Source organism: Biomphalaria glabrata, chromosome 8 (assembly GCF_947242115.1).
Source record: "Biomphalaria glabrata chromosome 8, xgBioGlab47.1, whole genome shotgun sequence".
NCBI classification, from domain to species: domain Eukaryota; kingdom Metazoa; phylum Mollusca; class Gastropoda; family Planorbidae; genus Biomphalaria; species Biomphalaria glabrata.
In genome coordinates, this window is record NC_074718.1 from 42,347,199 (window position 1) to 42,359,861 (window position 12,663).

Consider the following 12,663-nt stretch of genomic DNA (forward strand, 5'->3'; position numbering starts at 1 on the left):
TAGATAGATAGATAGACAGAGAGACAGACAGACAGACAGATAAATAGATAGATAGATAGATAGATAGATAGATAGATAGATAGATAGATAGATAGATAAATAGATAGATAGATAGATCTAGCCCTACTCCTTAGCCCCCCCCCTCCCTCCCTGCAATGGTCTGGCTCCCTTACCTCCCTCCCCCCCCCCACACTCACTGCCTACATCAGATTAAAGCCAAAGTTTGGCCAAGAGAGGGCTGGGATAGGCTGGCTGGCTTAACAAAAGAAAATTGGTTTTGGCATTCTGCCCCATTTCTGGACACATGTGAATAGGGGGGCGGGGGGGGGGGTGATGGAAGGCATCCGATCGTGTGTGTGTGTGTGTGTGTCTGTGAGAGGAAAAAGTTCCAAATGGACAGCAATGAGGATGGAGCGCCGAATACGAAGAAGACAACATGGTGCTCATTTAGCACATTTGATGGACCTATATCAGCATTTTGTGAGACCTGTAAGTGTGCCTTCGGTCGCATTCTGGGCAGTCAGCATTCAATCCAAAGTATCGGTTTCATGCTTCTCAGTTTCTGTTTGAAAAAGTTGGCAGCGTTTGGGTTAGAAATGAAAAGAATTACGCCGTAGCCCACATCTCCTGTAGCAGGGGATTAACCAGGGCCTGAACTCGGGACATTCGTGACGACAGCCCGAAGCGTATACCACGTGACCAGGCTGCTTTCCGATGACAGGTGAACATCAGTCGCAGTGGCGTAGCCAGGAATTTGCCATCATTTGGGGGCCCTGGGGGGGGGGGCTTGACCTATTTTTTTTTTTTGGGGGGGGGGCTTGCATTTTGCGTAATATTTAATATTAAATGTAAAAAAAAAAAATCGAACAATCATTTGGAGGCCTTCTCAAGTGGGGGCCGGGGGACTTTCAGATTCTTCCCCCCGAGGTTGGTCCATTGGTCAGAGATAGCAAAAGTGTTTTACTAATAAAAATCTATTGTAAGATATCCAGACAATCAAACATAAGCCCAACACTTCCCGCATGTTAAGATAAGGTCTTATCTAACTATTTCATCAGTCAGAGATACTCAAACTGCGACCCGCGGGCCCTTTTCGGCCCTTTGAACAGGAATATAGTCCCCCTCGAAAGTTTTGTTCACAGCGAGGGAAATCAGCATATTTGTTTTGTTTTTTAAAGGAGGACAAATAGTATAATTGGTTTGAGAAAATAGTCTGACCCTCTGATGACTCTTTGTTCCCAAAAAGTTGAGCATCACCGCTCTAGGTTAAAGTCAAACTGATTAATTATCTTTATTGCTTTTTGCAAAGCCCAGTACTTAGTTCTATTATACGTGATCTTCGGTCTTTTTTTTTTTTGTAACAGTAGTAAATATTGACCAATATTGTAGACCTACTTTGTCACAAGTGAATTTTTAAAAATTATCTTTTTTTTTACCCCCTTTCGTCTGCACCAAATGAAGATAATTAAATTTTGTATTAGATTTAAAAAAAAAAAAAAAGAAGATTTGACCGAGTAAGTACCCGTGTACTATGTTATTATATCAATACAATTTTGTGGGAAATGCTGTGAACTTTTATGTAGGATTTTCATAAACGGAGTCTTCGATGTATCCTGTGTACAAAACACAGAAATATTGATATGATATGTATTTTAGAAAGCAAGTAATGATTTTGTGCTTCTTTTTTTTTAGGTTCTGCAAAGTAAAATTCATGCAGCACTCTCTAGTCTGAATATTTAGTTGGCAACAGGGAATGTTTCATCATTTTTTGTTCTTTATTTTAAAATCTCTCACAATCTTTTTATTTTCTTCTGTTTTTCTTATGGTTCCTTGTAGCGTCCCCACGTCTCCATATTGCTTTTTTTTTTTTTTTTTTTTTTTTTTTTTTTTTTTTTTGTAAAAAAACTGGGTTTTTATAATCAAGATGAAAATAAAGTGCAGATTACAGTGTCTAATTTGAATATAAAAAAATACCCTTTATAAAACTTTATGCTTTAATTAGCAGATCTTTCTTCGAGGAGGTATTGAGCTACTGAAATTACGAATCGGTCTTTTCTTTTTAAATTATATTTTATTTTTTATTTTTTTATAAGAGCTTAAAAACATTATTAGAGACAAATATAATGTGGTACTTCTGGAACTGCGGTGTATTATAAGAAATGCTTTGAACATTGTTAAGTGCTGAATTGGAGATTTTCACAAGAAACTGAAGCAGTGATGCCCAACCTGCTGAGCATTTGAATTTCCGACACTCATGTCGCGGGTCACAGGACCGAAATGGTATAAGTATGAAATGAAATTGACCTGAAAAAATTTTATTAGAAATCTGTGGATCTACTAGTACCTAAGCTACAGTCTTTAATGCAGCGGTTCTCAACCTTTTAAGTTCGGCGACCCCTTTTTACAATCCCCCACTCTGCCGCGACCCCCCCCCCAACCCACAATAGAAGAGTAGACAATAACAATCCATATTTTCGATGGTCTTAGGCGACCCCCTGGCAAATGGTCAATCGACCCCCAAAGGGGTCGCGACCCACAGGTTGAGAACCCCTGCTTTAATGGGATATCTGAAATATAATTTTTTTTTTATTTTTGTTTTTACGCGTCGGAAAATGGATTTCTTACTTAAAATGTAGGCATCACTGAACTAAACAATGTTAAAGTATTTCACTGTCTGTGTATTTGGTGACTGTTAACAAACACTTTATGTATTATTTACTTCCGTTCATTTAGTGCTTCCCCTTAGATTTTCAACAATAACTTTAAGTGTACTTTAAAACGTGAGCAGTCCGATCTTGTTGAGTTTCAACAACCCAATCATAGTTATAGCTCTGAATGACTCAAGTGAACAAAATGTGCATAAAAAAGTGAGCACTAATGTTAGAGGCGGAGAATGAGAGAGTATAGTGAGGGAGGTAGGTGAGAGAGTATAGTGAGGGACGTACAGTGAGAGAGTATAGTGAGGGAGGTAGGGTGAGAGAGTATAGTGAGGGAGGTACAGTGAGAGAGTATAGTGAGGGAGGTACAGTGAGAGAGTATAGTGAGGGAGGTACAGTGAGAGAGTATAGTGAGGAAGGTACAGTGAGAGAGTATAGTGAGGGAGGTACAGTGAGAGAGTACAGTGAGGGGAGTACAGTAAAAATGTTTTCTAATGTTCCTTCAGAGTTGAAGATAATCTACTCCCTAACCCAAACCTCCCGCAGGACGACGGGGGAATGGCAGAGGGCAGGGTTTGAACCCGGGACCGAACGATAGTCCAGTGCGCTTACTGCACGACCAGGCAGCCATCATGTCAGGGCAGTGAAGGAACCCATTGATGCGAGCAATGAGTGAAGACAATGAGGCAATACGAGAGGGTAAAGCGTGAGTACAAGGAGGCGAACTAATTAGTCACAAAGCCAAGCATACAGTCGGTCTTTTACGTTTTTTCCTCTATCAGATTTGAAACCAGGCACAACGATTGGTGAAACCACGAACGCGCGCAGAATAAGGTCTGAAACCAGGCACGGAATACAAAAATATATGACGGGCTAAAGCCAGAAGATGCAGCAAAAGTAAAAGGATTGTCTTACTAATTATTGTAACCACATTGAGCCTCGGTAAGGTAATAGTTGCAATGCGGTTCGTTAGAATTTAGCAACTTTAAAAGTTATTGTTGTAACTCTGTCCTGCGCACCACTACTCTGATAGCGGCGATGGTGCGCACAATCTTGCGCACTATAAAAGACAGGACTAGAAAGGAAGTTTTCGAGGAGTTTCCACTACAGTTGTGTTGGTTTGGACCAGTGATTCCCAAAGTGGTCTATATAGACCCCCAGGGGTCTACGAAGACCTCCAAGGGGTCTACGAAAGTAAAAAAATAAATTGGGGGTCTATGAGATGTCCACGGGGGTCTACGATAATAGATTTCATTTAAGCAGGTCGAGTTACTTAATTTTCACATTCCATTAATGTAATTATTTCATACACTAATATATGATTTGTACCTTCATTAATCCTTTAAATATTTATCCTGCTATTCAAACAAAAAATTGTTGTAATAAATTTCAACACTTATTTAAATAGCTTAATTTTGTCTACATGTAACTAATATTTAGAAAAAAAGAAAAGAAATATAAACAGTACATAATTATTTATTTAAAATTGGGATTCATTCCTTCCTTGTCAAACAAGCAGTTGCCTTTATCTAAGTGACTTTTTTATGACGATATGAACCAGTTAAGCTGGAGGATCATTTGAGACAATGCCAAACTAACAAAAATTAAGATTTGAAAAACTTTTGAACACTCAAAATCTCTGTTCGACATCATAAAGAGAAGATGATGGTTTGTGAGAGTCGTACAAGATTTCATTACTTAAAGCAAAATACGGAAAACAGCAAAGTTCAAACATTGATTTTACCAGCCGTTTTATATAAACCTACAACTGTTATATTTAAAGAATTTCTTTAAGCGACAATACAGTTCAAGGTCGCTTCGGTGGCATGAGTTATAAAATTAAAAGCTTCTTATGTAAATCATTGCAAAAGACATAAATACAGTTTGGTCTGACAAGGTGTAGCGCTGTGTGCTACAAACTGTCTAATGGTCACCATCTTATCTCATCTATGCCTGTGGTCCCTTCTGGGCATAGGCCACCAACCAGTTTCCTCCAGGCATCTCGGTTCTGGGCGAGACTCTCCAACTGTCTCCACGTCTTGCCCATCTGCTTGGCATCTGCTTCCAAATCGCGGAGACCTGGAGAACCACCATTACCACCATGAAAAAAAATCCAGGTATTCATCAATACCTGCCTGAGGAAGATTCTTATGATCCGCTGGCCAGACAAAATCTTGAATGAGGAACTGTGGCAAAGAATAAAGCAGCAGCTCATTGAAGTAGATATCTTTCAGAGACGCTGGAGATGGATAGGTCACACCCTTCGCACGCCTGCATCCAACATAACAAGGCAAGCCCTAAACTGGAACCCCCAAGGAAAGAGAAAGAGGGGACGGCCCAGGAATACATGGCGCTTATGGTCACCGTCTCCTTATATTTCCTTAGGGTTGACCCACGAGACTTTTCCCATGTTTGGGTATAGTAGCAAGGCAGCAGAGGTTTGAATTCAGTTTTCCATCTGCTAGGTGGGTAGCAAGTCAAGGTTAATGAGCCCTTTCTGCTCAAAGCTTACTGGTTTAGGCTCCAGTTACTCGCCTTCGACCCTTCTCCTGTTAATGAAAACAGTTCCGCAGATTCAATATTTGAGCCACACATGAAAGATCAAGAAATACACGAACAACTGCTCTTTGCGAAACCTTTTACAATGATACTTAAGGCATATTAATTAATTAATTAATTAATATTTAATGTTAGGAAAAACTACTTCATAGAACGGCTAATTCGTATATGAAACATAACATCCGTATTTGTGTAGTTTTAAATTACTTTTTCACTCTTCAACTCACTACAGTTAGAAATTTGTATTAAAAAAAATGTTAATGAATTTGCAAAAAGGTGCAAGTTGAGCAGGGGGTCTACCGAAAACCAGAAAACATGGCAAGGGGTCTACGGGACAAAAAAGTTTGGGAACCACTGGTTTGGACCATAGACTCTATATATATATATGGTTTGGACAGAGAAGGGTTTACTAGCAATAGAAAAAATAAAAAAAATAAATTTTTTAAACAAGGTTTATCTAAGGGAAAGAATCGCAAATTACTGCCATTGATATAAAATGCCAGGGTTTAGACCCCTTTCTGTTATTTATATATAACAAAATTAATTACTTAAAACTAATTGATTAACTAATTGGTTAATGTTTGGATTGATTCATGTCTTGTCTACGCCAATGAATAATTGATAAGAAAATGGGTGTGGGAGAAATAACTTATACACCCTTTTTTACCACATAGAATGAGTTGATATAAGCTTTGAGACAGAAGTTTGTTTACTTTCATTGATTGCTTTTTTTTTTTTTTTTTTTTTTTACCTTATAGTAGAAAGTCGTTTATCCAGATTAATTGGAAACGGTGTCTCGTCCGGTTTTACCGAATGCGGAATATTTTAAATGGTCCATTTTACTAACTTGGCTTGTCTTGGCTACCTGGAAGGGGGGCTCGAGGTTCGACACCCGACTCGGGCAGAGTTGTGTTTACTGAGCGCCTAAAGGCAGCACGGAAAACCAACTCCTAGATACCCCCTCCCCCACACTGGTCCACAAATGAGATTGGACCAAAGCACTCTGAGTATGCTATAAGCATGAAAGTAGCGCTATACAAAAGCTATAATAATAATAATAATAACAGTATAAAGAAATTTATATGACGATTAGCCAGGGGTCGCTTAAGGCCATAGAAAATGTTGATTTTTTTTTTGGTCTATACTAACGTGTAAAACATTGACATCGATAATGCAGACAAATCAAATCAACTTCAAACATTTTCATTGTCGCAGCATAAATATTGACAATTTATTAACTCTTTCTCTCCGTAATTATTTACCAAATTCTGGTGGAATCAACGCTGGTATCGTCAGCTAGGAGAGAAAGAGTTAATCAGAAGATGACATTCGTTGTGGTCATACAAAGACTGTCCTTAGAATTCCTGGCCTGGTGAATCAGAAACAACAACAGCAATATTATGGAGTATTAATGAAGTATTGTTACGCTACGCTTTTCAAATAGTCACCTGAGTATGCAACACGAATATGGTGAGTGAGAAATAGATAAATAGATGCATGTCAAAGATACAATTTAATATTATATATGTCATTGAATTGCAATGCGCAATATATATTTCGTATGTTTTTGGGTTTAAGTATAAAACTTAGGCATCACATCTCAGAGATTTACATCAGGATTACGGTTTTTCTTACGCTTATGAACGAAAATAAGATTACGGTTGGGGTGGGGGTCACCGCATGGTGAAAAAATTATAAAAGGGGTCGCCGAGCCAAAAAAAGGTTGAGAACCGCTGGTTTAAATCATACTCAGTTTTCCCATGAAAGGTCAAGCTTGATTCAGTTTGTCATCTCATCACAACTAATAGCTAGTCCCCTCCCTCTTACCCTCCCCCACGCCCTCTACTCTTTGGTAATGTATCTCTTTATGTTACAGGACCAAAGCAGACGTCTCAAACATAATGTCAGAGGTCGACCAGCCACATACACGTCCGGTGTCGTACACAATGACTTAGTGCCGGGACTGTGTGTCACTGAAAGTGCTCCACATGGAGGGGAGATAAGGATAATAGAGTGTCTAAAAGATGTTATTCCTGTAAAAAATAATTTTAAAAAAAAAAGACATTGTCTTTAGAGTAGCAACATAACTAGGATAACATCATTAAAGTAGCAACATAACTAGGATAACATCATTAAAAGTAGCAACATAACTAGGATAACATCATTAAAAGTAGCAACATAACTAGGATAACATCATTAAAAGTAGCAACATAACTAGGATAACATCATTAAAAGTAGCAACATAACTAGGATAACATCATTAAAAGTAGCAACATAACTAGGATAACATCATTAAAAGTAGCAACATAACTAGGATAACATCATTAAAAGTAGCAACATAACTCGGATAACATCATTAAAAGTAGCAACATAACTAGGATAACATCATTAAAAGTAGCAACATAACTAGGATAACATCATTAAAAGTAGCAACATAACTAGGATAACATCATTAAAAGTAGCAACATAACTAGGATAACATCATTAAAAGTAGCAACATAACTAGGATAACATCATTAAAAGTAGCAACATAACTAGGATAACATCATTAAAAGTAGCAACATAACTAGGATAACATCATTAAAAGTAGCAACATAACTCGGATAACATCATTAAAAGTAGCAACATAACTAGGATAACATCATTAAAAGTAGCAACATAACTAGGATAACATCATTAAAAGTAGCAACATAACTAGGATAACATCATTAAAGTAGCAACATAACTAGGATAACATCATTAAAAGTAGCAACATAACTAGGATAACATCATTAAAAGTAGCAACATAACTAGGATAACATCATTAAAAGTAGCAACTTAACAAGGATAACATCATTAAAAACATCACTAGCACGAGATGCCAAACGAAACATCACAAACATTAGATTTCTAGCATTACATCATCTAGCGCGAGATCCCAAGTAAAATATCATCAGCATGTGATGCGTGTCATATCATGACACAATCCCAATCAAGTGTATCTTTAAAAACTTTGTATCTTATATGCTACGGACGTTCCTTTAAAAGGTAATATAATTCAATCCTACACGTATCCATGGGCTGATCTAGTCGTAGTTTTCCTGACTGATACAGGCAACCCATTCCATGCTCTAATGGCTTTAGGGGGAAAAAAAAAGAAAGTATTTGTACAAACACGTCTTAGTTTATGGAATAAACAAGGTTACAAAGACAGTTTGTGTGGTAACACAAACTCATAATAGGCCCCCTAAGTGGTCCACCCTTACAGGTAAAAAGGCAGGTCTAAAATATCTTGATGTCGGATTTTCACTATCTATAGTTTACGAGATCTAAATGGGACGGACAGACGGACAGACAGGCCACACAAAACTAATAGCGTCTTTTCCCCTTTAGGGGGCCGCTAAAAATGCTCTTTTCTTTGTATCTTTCTGAGTACTTTATAATTACAATTGAAAAAAAACAACAAAGGTCGAAAATAAAAAAAAATAAAAACCTGGACATGGTTATTGAAAACGGCTTTAGCGATTTTCCTAGAACTAGGACAGTTGATGTATATCTTTATGACAAGAAATATTTGTTAATTGGCCACTCTGGGAGAACTCTAGTTTGTCCGTTAAAATTTTCAAAATATTTTCTAAAATTAAATTTGGCCTTTCCAATCTTATCTTGAGCAGACGTATGCCAGGAAGTATTCCCGCTTGTCTTCATTAAAGAGTAAAATAAATAAATAGAAGCATTTGGCGCACAGTCTTCTCAGTCTGGATCTATAGGGCCTAGCATTAGAATTGTATATACTGTGAGCAGAGTTATACATTCGCTTTACCAGGATTTTTTTTTCTTCGTGAGGGAAGATTCTTAAAAAAAACAAAACAAGGTTACAAAGACAGTTTGTGTGGAAACACAAACTCAAAATCGGCCCCTGAAGTGGTCCACCTAGGCAGGCTTCAATATTTTCAGGAGGAACATCCGAATGAAGTTATATCAAAGACAAATGACAGATAAGAATGGAGAAAGAAGGTTGACAGATCTTGTGTAGTGCCCCAACGGTCCAGCAGATCAAAGAATAGGTGTAAGTGAATGTAAAGTTAGATGTGAACCTGGCCTAACTAGTTCCCATTTTAGACATTGTGGTCTATAGGGCAGATGATTTAAAGTTCATCTGTTTTTGTGGCCTACGGTTAACGAGGGTGTCATATAGCCAGCACAACGACCAACCGTCTTTACTTTTCCCCAACTATTGTCGGTTACCCATTAGAGCTGGGTGGACTCAGAGGCGCCCAAAGATTCCGAAGTTGAAATCCCAGTCTTCACCAGGATTCGAACCCGGGACCGCCGGTTCGGAAGCCAAGCTCTTCACCGCGTCTAACTGAAGTCTTTTAATTGATGTAAGTGTTTAGAAATGGTTGGGTGTCTTATTCGAATCCTCAAGATAAAATTCTTTAACACTAGAATCTGGAAAACATAACGGGGAAGGGAAACTGCAGATCTAATTTATAATGCATTTATAATGCATGGTACTAAATAAATTTTTTCTCTTTAAAAAAATTGTAAACATTTGTTTGTGTGTAAATAAAGTACTGAATAAAACAGAACTTACATAACCTAACAATACAAATATAAAAACAAAACTTTTTGACAAAAAATCTACAACCGTTTGCATAAATGTGTTAAAAATATGGAAAACATTCGTCTCCCCTAATAAAGAGCCTCAAATGTTTGAGTGTTTAATAGTTAATAGTTGTAAAAGTGGTGTATTTTTATGGAAAAAACTGCTTCCATAAGTGATTTAAAAAATTAGATTTTTCGCTTTCAGAAAAGAAAAAGTAGCCGTTGCATCAGAACTTTGAATGGTCTAAAATATTGTGATGTTGGATTTTCACTAGCTTTTCTAGTTTACGAGATCTAAACGGGATGGACGGACAGACGGACAGACATTTCACACAAAATTAATAGCGTCTTTTCCCCTTTCGGGGGCCGCTAAAAAATATCATTCATTAGCTATTAGAATAAAATACTCGCTCTTGCGAAAAGTGATCAGCTTCAAAGTGAGAATTGTCTTTTTAAGAAAAAACTTTTCTTTCTGTTACTTGTTAGGCTGTGTTTTTGTATTTGTCAGTTTGAATTCAGTGACTTATGTTTTGCCGCTACCGGTATTTAGATTAAAAATATTAATTCTTTCAGTTGGAGAAAAATAAAAGTTAAACACAATAAATAATATAAGAAATATTTTTTTTGAAAAAAAAAATAATATGGCTCCTTTTTGTCTCGGAAGGCAATGGATGCGCCCAGATGAGTCACTGGTTTTGGTTTAGTCTTGCGACGGGGCAGAATCTGGTGTGTCTAATAAAGCTAATTTTAGAGCTGCAGACTTTGCCACAATTCGTGCATGTGTATGCATCTGATTCAGGGCTAGCGGACAGGGCAGCTTTCTTCCCCCCCCCCCCTCTTGATTAAGGCGGCTTCGTTTCTTTTCCTCTCAGCGAGGATCGTCCCAGCACGCCCAGTCTGTCTCCATTCACTCCGGTCTGTGGCTATTTCTTCCCACATACTTTCGTTGATGTCTGTGGCTCTCATGTCTCGCTTAACTCTATAGGTTAGTCTTGGGCGGCCTTTGGGTCTGACTCCCTCCTTATATTAATAATAATAATTATATCTTTTTATTTAACACTACTTTCATGCTTTCATGGTCAGGAGGAAGGGGATATATGGGAGAAGGTTTTCCGTGCTGCCTTTAGGCATACTTTCGTTGATGTCTGTGGCTCTCATGTCTCGCTTAACTCTATAGGTTAGTCTTGGGCGGCCTTTGGGTCTGACTCCCTCCTTATATTAATAATAATAATTATATCTTTTTATATAGCACTACTTTCATGCTTTCATGGTCAAGAGGAAGGGGATATATGGGAGAAGGTTTTCCGTGCTGCCTTTAGGCACTCAGTAAACACAACTCTGCTCTAGTCGAGTGTCGAACCTCGAGCCCCCTTCATAGGTAGCCAAGCCAAGCCAAGTTCAAACGTACTTAACCTCTCGACTACACTTCCCATATGGGTGGAAATTATATCAACTATGTTGAAATTAATCTGGTAATTAATTTTTAATAGATCTAGACTAGCAATAATACATCTGTTCGATTGGAAGTGCTTTTATAAATTGATTTTGTTTAGCGCAACTTTCATGATGATAGAATACTCAGTGCGCTATGGACCAATCAATGTTGTGGACCTGATGGCAAGGGGAAGGGGACGGAAGGTTAGGGTAGAAGGCTTCCGTGCTGCTTTTTCAAAATTATATTTTTTTTTTTTAAATTGCTCGAGTCTGAATTTGAACTCGGGTCCCTGACCTCAATGATGGAAGGCCGACGCGTTAGCCGTTGAGCTATACAAGTACTTACACAAATTGAAAGTTTTATTGTCTAAAAAAAAAATGTCTATAGTTTAAAAATTTAGCGAACGACTTAATTCTCTACACAAGGCTTATCTCCCCTAAGTTTAGTACCGGTATTTAAAACAATCAATTACGACTTATTCATTATTTTGTTAATTTTTATTTATTTTTTTTATATATAAATTCATGTGTTGTCATCAACAACGAAATAATTGTGCAAAGTTTCCACTTGATCCGAGAACAGGAGACGGAGGAAATATCGTGGTCAAGACGACCATGACGGACAAAGTTAATGTAAGCTTTGTAATTAAAAGAAAAATACAGTATATAGCCGACTTTAATATTTGCTGTTTTGTCACAGTGAATAATCTACAGTTAGCATCAGTGGCGTAGCTAGAGTGGGGGAGGAAGGGGATAATTTGAAAATCCCCCCCGGGCTCCCACTTGAGGGGCACCCCAAATGAGTTGTTTGTTTTTTTTTACATTAAAAATTAAATATTACGAAAAATGCTGAGCCCCCAAAAGAGGTTCAACTCCCCGGGACCCCCTAAACGATGGAAAATTTCTAGCTGCGCCCCTGGTTAACGTAGATAATTATTGGAATAGAAATTCTCTATGTTCTCAGTTGTTGAAGACTTGATAACCAAATGTCGACCTAATTTTGGAAATAGTGTATACCGCGTTGTTAAGGTTAAACATTCTAGCGTTATTGAAATTTGTTGTGTGTGGGAGGGGGGGGTGAGATCCTTAAAGCTTTGCTCAGGTTATGCTAATCCTTTTACAATGGCAGTGCACCACGCTTGTGTAAGACTGCACTAACAATAATACTAGAGCTCTGTAACAGGTGGAATGTAATATGAATCTGTCACCACGTCTGCTTGTAAGGTTATAACTAGCTATGTCCCTTCAGCGGAAATCTTTCACTCAAATTGTGGACTAATGCATTACGGTCCACAAATCGTTAGGTGTGCGTAGTGATGCAGTTGAATGTATTGTTGTTTTATGCAAAGGTGGTAACACCAAAACAACAAACATTAATAAGCAATTATATAAGCCAGCCAGGATAGTGATTGATAGATTCGAACGA